This window comes from Pelophylax lessonae (assembly GCF_965119305.1).
Source record: "Pelophylax lessonae genome assembly, chromosome: 3".
Taxonomy (NCBI): Eukaryota; Metazoa; Chordata; class Amphibia; order Anura; family Ranidae; genus Pelophylax; species Pelophylax lessonae.
Window position 1 is genome coordinate 252801796 of NC_138770.1, and position 18507 is coordinate 252820302.

Genomic DNA, 18507 nt, shown 5'->3' on the forward strand with positions numbered 1-18507 from the left:
GCTTCTTTTGGAGTTTCTCCTTCTAGCAGCTCTTGCTAGTCTGGCTGACTCAGCTGCAAGGTCCTAGCAAATGGAGGTATGGCTGGATTTAGATTCGCTGCTCCAGCTTCCCAAGCTCTCATTAACAGTGCCTCTATCTTCTTATACATGGGATCACAGAGGATCCCGGAGTCATCGAAGGCTAAGTCGGTTTGTTTGGGACTCTGGCGAGGGAGGCATCACCAGAAGTGCAGCAGGGCTGCAGAAATGACACAGTCCACTGCCATCTTGCTCCTTCAGCAGTGTGGATTGGCTATTCTGTGATGAGGATGTTGGCTGGAGGGGCAGCTCGTGGTCAGCCGGAACCCTTAAGAAGCCAGTAACTGTACAGCTGGCTTGACTCCAGGTGCAGTGGTCTTTTGCCATCGACATTTAGTGCAGCCGGGGGGATGATTACATACCCCTCAGTAGCGGTGAAACCACAGGCGGGGGCTAGCTTGCCCCGAGTTGCTGCCCCTGATCTGCACAACCCAAAGCCCCCTAAGCTGGATGGGAGGCTGGCAAGGGAGTCCCCTGCAATTAGTACAGAGACTGGAGAAAAGGTTAAACGTCTGCAGCTCCTGTGGATCTGGAGTATACACAATCAAATTGAGCCACACAGGAGTGACTGGACTGACATTTTTACATTTTTGACATGGTGAAGTATTGTTTTTCCTGTTTCAGGTGGGAGGAGCCTATCTCTCAGATGCTGCCCTGGAAGACGATTAGAGGAAAAATGTCTAGCAGTCAAATAAAGTATTTCAAACCCTAACAATAAACATCTGTTTTTTTCTCCATTTAAGACTGGTGCATAGAGAAGGACGAACATCGGCCGGGCGGTTCGCGAACGCCTGCGGCAAATTTTCTCAAAAGTCTGCGAACCGCGAGTTCGCGGCGGGCCCCATTGACTTTAATGGGAGGCAAACCTTAAAAACCTTTAGGACATATTTGCAGCCACAAAAGACGTACTAGCTGTGAACAAATAGTCCCAGCACATGGGCAATGTCATAACAGAAGTATTGCAATTGAAAAAGTTGCCCTAAATTGTTTTTTTTTTTTTTTTTTACAGCAAAATTTTTTTTTTTTTCATAAATCAGCCAGAACTGACAGCAGCCGGTAAATACATTGTCTAATACATATAGGGTCCATTCAAACATCTGTAAAATGGGTTCGCATCCATTACACAATTTGGCGGAACCTTTACAGACCCATTGTTTTTCATTTCCAGTCTGAAAAATTAGGCATTCACAGGATAAAGAAGTAAGTGTCGGCCATTCCAGGCCCCAAAAATTAGCCCACATGGGTTGAACTGACAGCTAGAGTTGAGCGGACACCTGGATGTCCGTGTTCGGCGGGTTCGGCCGAACTTGAAAAAAAAGTCCGGGTCCGTGTCCCGGACTTTTGCCAAACTTTTCCCGGACACCGAACCCCATTGAAGTCAATGGGGACCCGGACTTTCAGGCACTAAAATGGCTCTAAAACACCAAAGGAAAGGGCTAGAGTGCTGCAAATGGCAGCAAAACGTATTTAAGAGCATGGCAAGTGCTCTGCAAACAAATGTGGATAGGGAAATAACTTAAAACAACAAAAAAAAACAGAAAAATAAAACAATGTTCTTCATCTCTGAAGGACGAGGCCCATATGGAGTAGGAGGGAGGTTGAGGTGGTGGTGGATGTGGCGGTGTCATAGGCGTGCGCACAGGGTGTGACGGGTGTACCTGGGCACACCCTAATCACCTAGGGCACATTAGCATTATCGCTCTGTTTGCCAGTGAGGAGATGGGAAAGATCTCCCTCGGACCTGCTCTGCTCTATTTCACTTTGCCAGCAGGGAGAGTAATGTATCGGGGCCATGTACATGTAGGCAAACACATGCATGTGTATTTCAACTTTGGGGTGCACACCCTAATGCAATAGCCTGCACACACCTATGGGCGGTGTAGGTGGAAGCGGCGGTGGAGGAGGACCAGGGCCGGATTAAGAGCATCATGGGCTTGGTGCTGAGGATTTTGAAGGGCCTTAAGGGCCGTGCCTTGGCATGCACCCAGAGGAGGAAGGGTGCAGCCATGCATGCCTAATTCAACATGGGATGCTGTCTCTGAAACCCATAAACACATCCATGCATCGGCAACTGTCCCTCCTTGTCCGGCCTTCGTGCTGTGTGGGGAGGTTCTGAGGGAGCTGCCTGGGGAAGCGAGCATAGAAGCCAGACTTCTGTGTTTACAAGTGACAGAAGAGCGGTAACAGTGAATATGGCCAACCCGGGGCCTATATAAAAGGCAGGGGCCTGGAGCTGCAGCTCCAATAGCCCCTACGTTAATCTGGCCCTGAGGAGGACGAGGTAGCCAACACTGCTTCTTTTCACTAATTTTAAATGAGGGTACACCCCAAAAGAGTGAGAAAGAGCAAAAATGGAACAATGGGTGGGTAAGGTCGGTATCCATCGCTATTCTGCACAAGGTACGGAAAAGTCCCGTGGGATCCATGCCTGGTTCATTTTAATGAACATGAGCTTGTCCACATTGTCTCTGGACAGGCGGCTGCGCTTGTCTGTTATAACGCCCCCAGCCGTGCTAAATACCCATTCAGATAATACACTGGCTGCAGGGCACGCCAGCACCTCCAAGGCGTAAAGGGCAAGCTCAGGCCATGTGCCCAATTAGGAGACCCAGAAGTTGAAGGGGGCAGACCCGTCATTCACTACATGTAGGCGTGTGCACACATACTGCTACACCATGTTGGTAAAATGCTGCCTCCTGCTAAGACGTTCCATCTGAGCTGCTGGTGCTGCTGTTTGTTGTGGCGTGCTGACAAAGCTTTTCCACATTTCGGCCATGCTAACCCTGCCTTCTGAGGTGCTGGCGGTGCCCTGGTTGCGTTGGCGACCTCTTCCTCCTCCTCCTCCTCCTCTGCCTTGTGCTTCCACTGTGGCCCCGCTGTCAGGTGGGAATGCCAGCAGCATGGCGTCTACCAGCGTGCGCTTGTACTCGCGCATCTTGCGATCGCGCTCCAGTGAGTGAATTAAGGACGGTACGTTGTCCTTGTAACGGGGATCCAGCAGCGTGGCCACCCAGTAATGAGCACAAGTTAGAATGTGGGCAACTCGGCGGTCGTTGTGGAGACACTGCAGCATGTAATCGCTCATGTGTGCCAGGCTGCCCAGAGGCAACGAAAGGCTGTCCTCTGTGGGAGGTGTATCGTCCGTGTCCTCTGTATCCCCCCAGCCACGCACCAGTGATGGCCATGAGCTGGCCTGGGTGCCACCCTGCTGTGAACATGGTTCCATCTCCTCCTCCAGCTCCTCCTCCTCATCCTCCTCATCCTCCAGAACTGTGCCCCTGCTGGACAATTGTGTCCCTGGCGTTTGTGTGTGCAGGAACCCACCCTCGGAGCCCCTTGCGAATGACTGCCCTGAAAGCCTTGGAAATGTTACCTCTTCATCCTCCTCCTCCTCCTCCTCATCCTGTGCCACATCCTCTTCCATCATCGCCCGAATTGTTTTTTCAAGGAGGCATAGAAGTGGGATAGTTAAGCTTAGAACGGCGTCATCGGCACTGGCCATGTTGGTGGAGTACTCAAAACAGCGCAACAAGGCACACAGGTCTCGCATGGAGGCCCAGTTATTGGTGGTGAAGTGGTGCTGTTCCGCAGAGCGACTCACGCGTGCGTGCTGCAGCTAAAACTCCACTATGGCCTGCTGCTGCTCGCACAGTCTTTGCAGCATGTGCAAGGTGGAGTTCCACCTTGTGGGCACGTCACATATGAGGCGGTGAGCGGGAAGGCCGAAGTTACGCTGCATCGCTGACAGGCGAGCAGCAGCAGGGTGAGAACGCCGAAAGTGCGCACAGACGGCCCGCACTTTCTGCAGCAGCTCTGACATATCGGGGTAGTTTTTAAGGAACCTCTGCACCACCAAATTCAGCACATGCGCCAGGCAAGGGATGTGCGTCAAACCGGCTAGGCCCAGAGCTGCTATGAGATTTCGCCCGTTATCGCACACCACCAGGCCGGGCTTGAGGCTCGCTGGCAGCAACCACTCATTTGTCTGCTGTTCCATGCGCCTCCACAACTCCTGCGCGGTGTGTGGTTTGTCCCCCAAACAGGCAAGTTGTAAAACTGCCTGCTGTCGTTTACCCCTGGCCGTGCTGAAGTTGGTGGTGAAGGTGTTACGCTGTCCGGATGAGGAGGCGGTAGAGGATGAGGAAGCGGAGTAGGAGGAGTTAGGAACAGGAGGCAAACTGAAGCGCCCTGCAAACCTCGGTGGTGGAAGGACATGCGCCAAATTGCTATCCGCCTCAGGCCCATCCGCCACTGCATTTACCCAGTGTGCCGTTAGGGAGATATAACGCCCCTGACCATGCTTACTGGTCCACGTATCGGTAGTTAGGTGGACCTTGGTACAGATGGCATTGCGCAGTGCACACCTGATTTTTTCCCCCACTTGGTTGTGCAAGGAAGGGATGGCTTGCCTGGAAAAGTAGCTTGCTCCTAGTAGACGTCTTGTGACGAAACCGGTAGGGCGTAGTCAGCGACGTCTAACGTCATTTCCGGCACCCGGAGCCAGAGCCGTGGAACATGGAAGCTTCCCGGCCATACAACCCTGATCGCGGACAGCCTCGATTTTTCCCTGTGAGTCTCTACATTTTTTCTATCATGTTGTTTGGATATGGTACCTAGGGGTCTCCTTTCTTCTTTCTGAGGAACACACAGACCCACGAGGAAGTCAGAGGGGACAGCGGAACCCATACACGGTACCCTCCTGCAACTGATATCAGGTCGTATAGCAGGGTGCGACACCTAGCCGTCACGCAGGTTGTTGCAACCCGAAATCATCACATTGATTCATTTATTTTATTCATCTCACACTTATTAATTTCAGTTATACGTTTATTATCGTTTGCTCACAGCAGCATTTACTTCTTTTCTCTTCACTGAGCACCATCACCTCTGCCTCATAGTGAGGATAGCTATATGCTTCACCTGTTTTTTTTAAATAAAATTCACTAATTTACTTCAGCCTTGTGTTTCTCTTTTCTTTGCACTAGCACTTATGCACTTTATCACCAATAATTAAAGATACAAGGCATATATATAATCTATTTTTACTGATTTCTGTATATTTTTTATATAGCCTTTTAAAAGATTGCACTTATATAAAATGTATTTATTCATTTATTCACGGCACACATTAAGTGGTATCACTACTCACGTTAAGCAAATACAATATTGCTATCTCTTTGTAATACGGTAGCGCCGTTCACAACCCCACTTGCACTATTACATGCCTGGAAAAGTAGTGGCGGCTGGGCACGATGTACTGTGGGACAGCCACCGACATAAGGTTTTTAAAACTGTGCGTCTCCACCAGACGGAATGACAGCATTTCAAAGGCCAATAATTTTGAAATGCTGGCATTCAGGGCCAGGGATCGCGGGTGGGTGGGGGGTACTTCCTCTTCCTCTAAAGTGTTTGGGAGATGGAAAGCTGAACGCTTCCACGGGACATTGTGGAGATGGTTGGTGACTCAGGTGGTGGTGTTGCTGACAGATCGTCTGTTTGCGGGGTGGCAGGTGCCGGTATCACTGCAGATGTGGCTGGAGCGGCCGAGACTGCAGCAGAAGAGGAAGCAGGATGAGCCAGAGACGTTTCTTGGTTTTGAAGGTGTCTACTCGACTGCAGCTCGTGCTTTGCACTTAGATGCCTGATCATGCAGGTTGTGCTCAAGTTGAGAAGGTTTATGCCTTGCTTCAGGCTCTGACTGCACAGGGTGCAAACCACTCGTGTCCTGTCATCAGCACATTTTCTAAAGAACTTCCACGCTAGAGAACTCCTTTGAGCTGACTTTGGTGCGCTCGTTCCCTTGCTGCGTTGGGCAGTAGCAGGCGTAGTGTCTAGGGCACGGCCGCTCCGCTTCTGCACCCTGCTCCCTCTTCTGCTGTGCTGGTGGCTCTGTGCGACAACCGCCTCTTCCTCCAAACTACTCAGGTCACCTTCATGACGTTCATTCCATGTGGGGTCGAGGACCTCATCGTCCTCCACATCATCTTCCACCCAGTCTTCACCCCTGCCCTCCTTGTCGGTCTCCACAATGCTGAACGCCGCAGCAGTTGGCACCTGCGTTTCGTCATCATCGGAGACGTGCTGCGATGGTCCTTGCATGTACTCATTTTGAGAAATAAGTGGTTGGGCATCGCTGCACTCAATCTCTTCCACTTCTGGGGCAGGGCTAGGTGGATGGCCCTGGGAAACCCTGCTGACAGAGTCATCAAAAAGAAGAAGAGACTGCTGTATGGCTTGGGGCTCAGACTGCTTGCCTGATTTGCAAGGGGGTGAGGTGAAAGACGGTTGGACATCGGCTGCAGGTGCCAACTCTGACCTTTCTGCAGTAGACTGGGTGGGAGACAACGTGAAGGAACTGGAGGCACTGTCAGCAGCAAACCAATCTACTATCGCCTCTACTTGTTCTGGCCTCATCACTTCTAGAGGCGTATGATGCCCTACCAAATACTGATGCAGGTTCTGTCGCCTACTCACACTTGAGGAAGGTGTTTCACTTGTGCGTGTAGCTGGCACAGATCGACCACGTCCTCTCCTTGCAACAGGAGCTCTACCAGCAGCACCACGACCCAGGCCACGGCCCCTATTTGACAGTCTCCTCATATTTCTGTAATTTAAGATCTTGCCCTAGAAAGGTGTTTATTGAATAGCGGAACAAAAGAACAACAGTATCGCACGGGTGTATCTCACAGTCAAATATGCAAACTATGCCGCAATTTAATGTTTTTTACACCAAAAGGGTGTATATTGAATAGCGGAATAGGATAAAAAACTGTGTATCTCACACGTACAAACACAGACTAGGCCCGATTAAATTTTTTTGTACCCTAAAGGGAGGATGAGGAAGAGGAGTAGGAGGAGTTGGGAACAGGAGGCAAACTGAAGCGCCCTGCAATCCTTGGCGGGGGAAGGAGATGCGCCAAACTAATTTAAAAGGTGTATCTCACATGTACCGATACAGACTATGCCGTAATTTAATTTTTTACACTCCAAAAGGGTGTATATTGAATAGCGGAATAGGAAAAATTTTATAATACGGTGTATCTCACACGTACAAACACAGACTAGGCCCCGCCGATTACAATTTTTTGTACCCTAAAGGTAGGATGAGGAAGAGGAGTAGGAGGAGTTGGGAACAGGAGGCAAACTGAAGCGCCCTGCAATCCTCAGTGGTAGAAGGAGATGCGCCAAACAAATTTAAAAAGGTGTATCTCACATGTACCGATACAGACTATCCTGCAATTTAATTTTTTACACTCAAAGAGGGTGTATATTGAATAGCGGAATAGGACAAATTTTACAAAACGGTGTATCTCACACGTACAAACACAAACTAGGCCCCGATTACAATTTTTTCTACCCTAAAGGCAGGATGAGGAGTAGGAGGAGTTCGGAACAGGCAGGAGGCAGACTGAAGCACCCTCAAATCCTCGGCAATATGAGATGCGCCCCAAAAATTGGAAAGGTGTATCTCACACGTACCGACACAGACTATCACGCAATTTAATTGTTTATACCCAAAGGTTTTGATTAAATAGCGGAATAGAAAATATGATAAAAAAAAAGTGTATGTATATCACACGTACACAACCACACTAGGCCCCAATTGCTATTGTTTGTACCCCTAAAGGCAGGATGAGGAATAGGAGGAGTTTGGAACAGGCAGCACCCTCAAATCTTCAGAAGTATGAGATGAACCCCAAAAACTTGGAAAGGTGGATCTCACACGTGCCAACACAGACTATCCCCCAATTTAACTGATCCCCAAAGGTCATTGATTAAATAGCGGAATAGAAAATATGATCAAAAAAAGTGTATGTATATCACACATACACAACCACACTAGGCCCCAATTACTATTGTTTGTACCCCTAAAAGGCTGGATGAGGAGTAGGGGGAGTATGGAACAGGCAGCACCCTCAAATCTTCAGAAGTATGAGATGAACCCAAAAACTTGGAAAGGTGGATCTCACACGTACCAACACAGACTATCCCCCAATTTAACTGATCCCCAAAGGTTTTTGATTAAATAGCGGAATAGAAAATATGATCAAAAAAAGTGTATGTATATCACACGTACACAACCACACTAGGCCCCAATTACTATTGTTTGTACCCCTAAAAGGCTGGATGAGGAGTAGGGGGAGTATGGAACAGGCAGCACCCTCAAATCTTCAGAAGTATGAGATGAACCCCAAAAACTTGGAAAGGTGGATCTCACACGTACCAACACAGACTATCCCCCAATTTAACTGATCCCCAAAGGTTTTTGATTAAATAGCGGAATAGAAAATATGATCAAAAAAAGTGTATGTATATCACACGTACACAACCACACTAGGCCCCAATTACTATTGTTTGTACCCCTAAAAGGCTGGATGAGGAGTAGGGGGAGTATGGAACAGGCAGCACCCTCAAATCTTCAGAAGTATGAGATGAACCCCAAAAACTTGGAAAGGTGGATCTCACACGTACCAACACAGACTATCCCCCAATTTAACTGATCCCCAAAGGTTTTTGATTAAATAGCGGAATAGAAAATATGATCAAAAAAAGTGTATGTATATCACACGTACATAACCACACTAGGCCCCAATTACTATTGTTTGTACCCCTAAAAGGCTGGATGAGGAGTAGGGGGAGTATGGAACAGGCAGCACCCTCAAATCTTCAGAAGTATGAGATGAACCCCAAAAACTTGGAAAGGTGGATCTCACACGTACCAACACAGACTATCCCCCAATTTAACTGATCCCCAAAGGTTTTTGATTAAATAGCGGAATAGAAAATATGATCAAAAAAAGTGTATGTATATCACACGTACACAACCACACTAGGCCCCAGTTACTATTGTTTGTACCCCTAAAAGGCTGGATGAGGAGTAAGGGGAGTATGGAACAGGCAGCACCCTCAAATCTTCAGAATTATGAGATGAACCCCAAAAACTTGGAAAGGTGGATCTCACACGTACCAACACAGACTATCCCCCAATTTAACTGATCCCCAAAGGTTTTTGATTAAATAGCGGAATAGAAAATATGATCAAAAAAAGTGTATGTATATCACACGTACACAACCACACTAGGCCCCAATTACTATTGTTTGTACCCCTAAAAGGCTGGATGAGGAGTAGGGGGAGTATGGAACAGGCAGCACCCTCAAATCTTCAGAAGTATGAGATGAACCCCAAAAACTTGGAAAGGTGGATCTCACACGTACCAACACAGACTATCCCCCAATTTAACTGATCCCCAAAGGTTTTTGATTAAATAGCGGAATAGAAAATATGATCAAAAAAAGTGTATGTATATCACACGTACACAACCACACTAGGCCCCAATTACTATTGTTTGTACCCCTAAAAGGCTGGATGAGGAGTAGGGGGAGTATGGAACAGGCAGCACCCTCAAATCTTCAGAAGTATGAGATGAACCCCAAAAACTTGGAAAGGTGGATCTCACACGTACCAACACAGACTATCCCCCAATTTAACTGATCCCCAAAGGTTTTTGATTAAATAGCGGAATAGAAAATATGATCAAAAAAAGTGTATGTATATCACACGTACACAACCACACTAGGCCCCAATTACTATTGTTTGTACCCCTAAAAGGCTGGATGAGGAGTAGGGGGAGTATGGAACAGGCAGCACCCTCAAATCTTCAGAAGTATGAGATGAACCCCAAAAACTTGGAAAGGTGGATCTCACACGTACCAACACAGACTATCCCCCAATTTAACTGATCCCCAAAGGTTTTTGATTAAATAGCGGAATAGAAAATATGATCAAAAAAAGTGTATGTATATCACTCGTACACAACCACACTAGGTCCCAATTACTATTGTTTGTACCCCTAAAAGGCTGGATGAGGAGTAGGGGGAGTATGGAACAGGCAGCACCCTCAAATCTTCAGAAGTATGAGATGAACCCCAAAAACTTGGAAAGGTGGATCTCACACGTACCAACACAGACTATCCCCCAATTTAACTGATCCCCAAAGGTTTTTGATTAAATAGCGGAATAGAAAATATGATCAAAAAAAGTGTATGTATATCACACGTACACAACCACATTAGGCCCCAATTACTATTGTTTGTACCCCTAAAAGGCTGGATGAGGAGTAGGGGGAGTATGGAACAGGCAGCACCCTCAAATCTTCAGAAGTATGAGATGAACCCCAAAAACTTGGAAAGGTGGATCTCACACGTACCAACACAGACTATCCCCCAATTTAACTGATCCCCAAAGGTTTTTGATTAAATAGCGGAATAGAAAATATGATCAAAAAAAGTGTATGTATATCACACGTACACAACCACACTAGGCCCCAATTACTATTGTTTGTACCCCTAAAAGGCTGGATGAGGAGTAGGGGGAGTATGGAACAAGCAGCACCCTCAAATCTTCAGAAGTATGAGATGAACCCCAAAAACTTGGAAAGGTGGATCTCACACGTACCAACACAGACTATCCCCCAATTTAACTGATCCCCAAAGGTTTTTGATTAAATAGCGGAATAGAAAATATGATCAAAAAAAGTGTATGTATATCACACGTACATAACCACACTAGGCCCCAATTACTATTGTTTGTACCCCTAAAAGGCTGGATGAGGAGTAGGGGGAGTATGGAACAGGCAGCACCCTCAAATCTTCAGAAGTATGAGATGAACCCCAAAAACTTGGAAAGGTGGATCTCACACGTACCAACACAGACTATCCCCCAATTTAACTGATCCCCAAAGGTTTTTGATTAAATAGCGGAATAGAAAATATGATCAAAAAAAGTGTATGTATATCACACGTACACAACCACACTAGGCCCCAGTTACTATTGTTTGTACCCCTAAAAGGCTGGATGAGGAGTAAGGGGAGTATGGAACAGGCAGCACCCTCAAATCTTCAGAATTATGAGATGAACCCCAAAAACTTGGAAAGGTGGATCTCACACGTACCAACACAGACTATCCCCCAATTTAACTGATCCCCAAAGGTTTTTGATTAAATAGCGGAATAGAAAATATGATCAAAAAAAGTGTATGTATATCACACGTACACAACCACACTAGGCCCCAATTACTATTGTTTGTACCCCTAAAAGGCTGGATGAGGAGTAGGGGGGAGTATGGAACAGGCAGCACCCTCAAATCTTCAGAAGTATGAGATGAACCCCAAAAACTTGGAAAGGTGGATCTCACACGTACCAACACAGACTATCCCCCAATTTAACTGATCCCCAAAGGTTTTTGATTAAATAGCGGAATAGAAAATATGATCAAAAAAAGTGTATGTATATCACACGTACACAACCACACTAGGCCCCAATTACTATTGTTTGTACCCCTAAAAGGCTGGATGAGGAGTAGGGGGAGTATGGAACAAGCAGCACCCTCAAATCTTCAGAAGTATGAGATGAACCCCAAAAACTTGGAAAGGTGGATCTCACACGTACCAACACAGACTATCCCCCAATTTAACTGATCCCCAAAGGTTTTTGATTAAATAGCGGAATAGAAAATATGATCAAAAAAAGTGTATGTATATCACACGTACACAACCACACTAGGCCCCAATTACTATTGTTTGTACCCCTAAAAGGCTGGATGAGGAGTAGGGGGAGTATGGAACAGGCAGCACCCTCAAATCTTCAGAAGTATGAGATGAACCCCAAAAACCCCAAATATCATTCAGCTCTGCTGCAGGCCACAACTTATTTTTTTTTAACCCAAGGCTGTATATTGAATAGTGGAATAGAAAAAAAGTGTATGATTTTTGAAACCACTCAATATTAGCACATGTGAACTGAACACAGCAGTGTATGATCAGTCACTCAGCACAGCACAGCTGATGAAAAAATGCTGCACACAGTGCCTGATAGAAAAACACATTTCTCCCTCCTCCTCAGTGGGCAAAAAAGATTGTGTTCACTGCACCCCAAAAATATTGTGTTCACTGTACCCCAAAAAGATTGTGTTCACTGCACCCCAAAAAGATTGTGTTCACTGCACCCCAAAAAGATTGTGTTCACTGTACCCTAAAAAGATTGCGTTCACTGCACCCCAAAAAGATTGTGTTCACTGCACCCCAAAAAGATTGTGTTCACTGCAGCCCACACACAGCAAAATGGATGTGGACCACTGACACCTGCCTATCTCCTATCCCACACCACACAGCAATATCGATTGTAATTTGTAGAACACACTTTCCCTAAAAATCAGCAGACTCTATCCCTAACAGGATTGATAAGATCGTAGATCGGGTGACTGCAAACCCCACCCCACACAGCAATATCGATTGTAGTTTGTAGAACACACTTTCCCTAAAAATCAGCAGACTCTCTCCCTAACAGGATTGATAAGATCGTAGATCGGGTGACTGCAAACCCCACCCCACACAGCAATATCGATTATAGTTTGTAGAACACACTTTCCCTAAAAATCAGCAGACTCAATCCCTAACAGGATTTATAAGATCGTAGATCGGGTGACTGCAAACCCCACCCCACACAGCAATGTCGATTGTAGTTTGTAGAACGCACTGTCCCTAAAATCAGCAGACTCTCTCTCTAAAATGCCTACAACTCGCCCTGCCTAACACACTCCGACCTGTCCCTCAATTCTATCCGGACACAAATGTTTTTTTTTCCTGTCTGTCCCTAATCAGCAGCCAGCACGTTGATGTGTGCTCTCTCCCTGACCTAAACAGCAGAATGACGCCGCAGCGGCGCTGCCTCGAACTTATAAAGACTTGGTCACATGCTTCAGACGGCCAATCACAGCTACTGATACATTTGCAGGCATGGCTGGGATGGCTTAGGCACACCAGTTAAACGCTTGTTGATTGGCTGTTGAAAGCCCGCCATGAAAAGCGCGCCAAAGCATGCAAAACCCGGAAATAAAACGACCGAACACGGATTTTTACCCGAATATACAGTAAAGTGTTCGTGTCCGTGTTCGGGTAAAAAAAATCCAATTATTCGGTACGAACACGAATAATACAGTCCGTGTTCGCTCAACCCTACTGACAGCAAATAACTTGTTTTTGATGGCTAGAGGTACAGTAGGCATTTACAGTATACAGAAGTAAGTGGCGGCCTGTATAGGCTTTAAAAATTAGCTCAAATGAGTTGAACTGACAGCAAAGAACTTTGTTTTTGATGGCTAGAGGTACATTAGGCGTTCACAGTATACAGAAGTAAGTGGCAGCCTGTATAGGCGGCAAAAATTAGCTCACATGGGTTGAACTGACAGCAAAGAACGTAGTATATGATGGCTAGAGGTACAGTAGGCATTTACAGTACACAGAACAGTAAGTGTCGGCCTGTATAGGCCCCAAAAATTAGCCATTCAATGGACATGAAATGCCTTTTATAACACAAAAAAGGTTCAAGCGCTAATCCTAAATGCAGTTTTCATGTAGTATCATGACCCCAAAAGCTATAAACTGGTAAAAACAGTACATCAAGTGCGCCACGGCCGCCCAATCCTTAACACGGGATGGTGTATAAAAAGAGTTTAAACAGAAGAGAAGGATGGCGCTCTAGCGTGCAAATATAGTTAGTAAAGTTAAAGTAATGACCCCAAAAATAGTCTCGTTGTAAGCCTTGAAGGTTTAATGAACACACACGGATTAAAATAATTGATCAATAAATATACTTCCAAACCGAACCCTGAAGCCTCTGGATCTCCTTGGGGTGCTGTGGGGATCCCTGGTAGTGGTCATGGGACTCCAATAACATCGGGTAACCCCAGGTGGAAAAAGGTGCTCCCTGATGATAGATGTCAGCATCCGATGGTATGTAATGTTCTGGTACCTTTGGTACCCTAATTCCACTTTCCTTAGTGTATGCGCCCCACCATTCTCTTTTGGTAAGGTGCGCATACACCTTTAAGACCGATGCTGTCATCATTGAGCGCCGCAGGAGTGGCTATTTCAACCGCCGGCGGTCTCACTAACATTGTTCGTTCAACGCCGCATAACCTGCCTTGAAGCTCACATGCTTGCAAGCATACCTCGCTGTCGGAACCTCGCTGCTGATCCCTGTATCCCGCTACCGGATCACCCGCTCATACCGAACCTCTCTACTACTGCTTGCTACTAGTGATAAGTACCCCGCAGGGGAATCCTCCATAAACCTTCATACTAAAGCTTACACTATCTAGCTCTGCATACTAAGGACTGTTACTATCATCTGCACTATCTAGATTGCTAGCTCTTGAGCCTACTAACATCTATCCTTGCACTGGGTTAGTCTCTCCTGTATGTCATCTGCTATCCTATCATCTACTACCATACATGATTGCTAACCTATCTGCATCCTACCTGTTACCATCTCATTCTCAAGAACATTCCTCTCAAGTGTCTGTCAACTATTGTCTCTACTTAAACCTGTCTCTTCAGCCTATCACCACTATACTACTATATACATAGATCACTCCAGGAACATCTTGTTGAGTGTGTATGTTTGTATGCTGAATCAGAGACTATCCACAGTGATGAGTCTTGGGAGTTGGGATTGGTATCTCAGCGTTTCTCTACATGACTACTGAGTGGAGTATTTCTGCAGCTGCAAATCCACATTGTTCAGAAAACGCAGGAGCGTTACAGATTGAACGAACCTTAAAATGGATTCAGCAGAATTAACCACTCAGGTGACACAATTAAAACAACAAGTAACTGCATTAATACACGCACTTACTGAATTAAAAGAAGACAATCAGGCTCTGACGCAGCAGGTAACCAGGCTGTCACAACTTGCCGCTGCTCAGCACCCTGAACCCAAAATAAATTCTCCTTTAGTATTTACAGGCGATCGCAAAAAATTTTGTGAATTCAAAAACGCATGTGAGTTACTATTCTTGCTAAAACCTCGTACCTACCTTACTGATCATATCAAGGTTTGCACTATTATTTCTTACCTAACAGGCGATCCACGGGCCTGGGCAGACTCTCTCTTTGAGAAAAACGATCAGCTTCTCAACTCCTACGCTTTATTTCTAGCGGAACTTGCTAGTCTATATGATGACCTTCCACCTTCCATGATGCCGTTGTCACGTTGTCCTGGAAAAAGGCAGGCTTCTGTGGCTCAAATGTTGGAGCGTAAAAAAAGGTGTCCGACAGGTGTCCAACTACATCGGGTTAATGGCCGATGTGGACACTCTGAGGAGTGATAAACCCCTGGATTACTGGGTGGGCAGGCTTGACCTCTGGCCAGAGCTTGCACAATTTGCAATGGAACTGTTGGCTTGCCCCCCAGTCCAGTGTCCTGTCCGAAAGGACGTTCAGCACAGCAGGGGGGATCATGACCGATAAGCGCACTCGCCTAGCTCATGAAAGTGTAGACTACCTCACATTTATAAAAATTAATGAGGCATGGATCTCTGAGGAATTCAACACATGTGACCACCAGAAGACCATGTTTCATTCAATTCCTCATCACAGGCCACAAATATCTGCCAGACCGCCATCAACCCACAACAATTCCTGGTCCTTGTCTTCGCTAAATACAGCGGCATAAAAGGCATTTCATAAGAGAAGGATGGCGCTCTAACGTGCACATATCGTTAGTAAAGTTAAAGTAATGACCCCAAAAATAGTCTCGTTGTAAGCCTTGAAGGTTTAATGAACACACACGGATTAAAATAATTGATCAATAAATATACTTCCAAACCGAACCCTGAAGCCTCTGGATCTCCTTGGGGTGCTGTGGGGATCCCTGGTAGTGGTCATGGGACTCCAATAACATCGGGTAACCCCAGGTGGAAAAAGGTGCTCCCTGATGATAGATGTCAGCATCCGATGGTATGTAATGTTCTGGTACCTTTGGTACCCTAATTCCACTTTCCTTAGTGTATGCGCCCCACCATTCTCTTTTGGTAAGGTGCGCATACACCTTTAAGACCGATGCTGTCATCATTGAGCGCCGCAGGAGTGGCTATTTCAACCGCCGGCGGTCTCACTAACATTGTTCGTTCAACGCCGCATAACCTGCCTTGAAGCTCACATGCTTGCAAGCATACCTCGCTGTCGGAACCTCGCTGCTGATCCCTGTATCCCGCTACCGGATCACCCGCTCATACCGAACCTCTCTACTACTGCTTGCTACTAGTGATAAGTACCCCACAGGGGAATCCTCCATAAACCTTCATACTAAAGCTTACACTATCTAGCTCTGCATACTAAGGACTGTTACTATCATCTGCACTATCTAGATTGCTAGCTCTTGAGCCTACTAACATCTATCCTTGCACTGGGTTAGTCTCTCCTGTATGTCATCTGCTATCCTATCATCTACTACCATACATGATTGCTAACCTATCTGCATCCTACCTGTTACCATCTCATTCTCAAGAACATTCCTCTCAAGTGTCTGTCAACTATTGTCTCTACTTAAACCTGTCTCTTCAGCCTATCACCACTATACTACTATATACATAGATCACTCCAGGAACATCTTGTTGAGTGTGTATGTTTGTATGCTGAATCAGAGACTATCCACAGTGATGAGTCTTGGGAGTTGGGATTGGTATCTCAGCGTTTCTCTACATGACTACTGAGTGGAGTATTTCTGCAGCTGCAAATCCACATTGTTCAGAAAACGCAGGAGCGTTACAGATTGAACGAACCTTAAAATGGATTCAGCAGAATTAACCACTCAGGTGACACAATTAAAACAACAAGTAACTGCATTAATACACGCACTTACTGAATTAAAAGAAGACAATCAGGCTCTGACGCAGCAGGTAACCAGGCTGTCACAACTTGCCGCTGCTCAGCACCCTGAACCCAAAATAAATTCTCCTTTAGTATTTACAGGCGATCGCAAAAAATTTTGTGAATTCAAAAACGCATGTGAGTTACTATTCTTGCTAAAACCTCGTACCTACCTTACTGATCATATCAAGGTTTGCACTATTATTTCTTACCTAACAGGCGATCCACGGGCCTGGGCAGACTCTCTCTTTGAGAAAAACGATCAGCTTCTCAACTCCTACGCTTTATTTCTAGCGGAACTTGCTAGTCTATATGATGACCCCAATAGGCAGAGTACTGCCGATCTTCAATTGAGGTCCTTAAAACAAGGTAGGAGACCTGTGGAAGACTTTGTGGCGGAGTTCAAGAGATGGACCCTTGATTCAGGGTGGAATGATGCATCTCTGAGAACTCAATTTAGACTTGGCCTATCAGAGGCCGTTAAAGACGAGCTCGCCCGAGCGGATTTGCCGAAAACCCTGGATGCTTTGATACAACTCAGTATCACCATAGATAGAAGGCTACGAGAAAGAAAGGCTGAAAAAATGGGAATGCCATTATCCAGTTCGTCTCGGATTTCGGCCGTTGACCCTACTCCTATGGAGGTAGGAACCATACGCCCACCTCTATCAACTACTGAAAGAGCCAGGAGACGATCTAGTAATCTCTGCTTGTACTGTGCATCCCCGGATCACATGATAAACGTCTGTCCCCTTGTCTACAAAAAAAAGGGTGAGTGTTCATATGTCCTCCTAGGGGGATTGACAACTTCAATTACTAACCCTTACCTTTTTGTTCGCTTGACATTGCAGTGGGACCAGACCAGGATTACTACTAGGGCCATGATCGACACAGGATCTTGTGGAAATTATATCGACATACGTTTTGCTGTTTTAAATAAAGTCCCTATTATTTCTAAACCTAAACCTGTCTCAGTGAGTCTTATTAACCACAACCAAAAAAGGTTCCCCTTGGGTGGGACTTTTAAGGCACCAAATTTAGACGACAAATAAAGTAGGTAAAATGTAAGAAACTTTATTATCTTATACAAAAGAATAAAAACAATAGGCAAGCTGTAAAATACTCCACATGAACCAGTGCAACTTGGACCACTGAACCCCCGGGTTTGACCCGACGCGTTTCGGAGTATGAATTAACTCCTTCCTCAGGGGTGCCCTTGGAGGGTGGTCTGTAGATAATTATCATAAAACAATTAATTATCACATATTGCAAAAAACATACAATGCATTGAGGGTTAACATGTGTAATCTACTTACATAGTTCACTGTAATGGGAGGTATGGATAGCCTGCCTCAGAGTTAAAAGCAAAGGGTAAGCATGCCAACGTTGTCCACTAGGGGTGCCTTCTGGTTATCCTAGAGAGTCTAGGGGTCTTGGATGAACTCCTGGATCCAGGTGGTCAGCAACTGTCCGCTAGCTAGTCTCGGTCAGAGGCTAGATGGGAGCAGCTGGAACCTATTCACAGCAGTTCTGCTGAACAAAAATTCGAGCAATTAACCAAAATGTATGCTCAAACAGAAATAGAAAAATATGTATCAAAAAGTGCCCAAACATCGCTCAAAAACGTCCATGAAAGCAGATAGCCATCAGTGTTATAAGGTACATGGAGAACATAATGTAAGGGAATAAATGCTAGACTGTAAAGTCAAACGCATATAA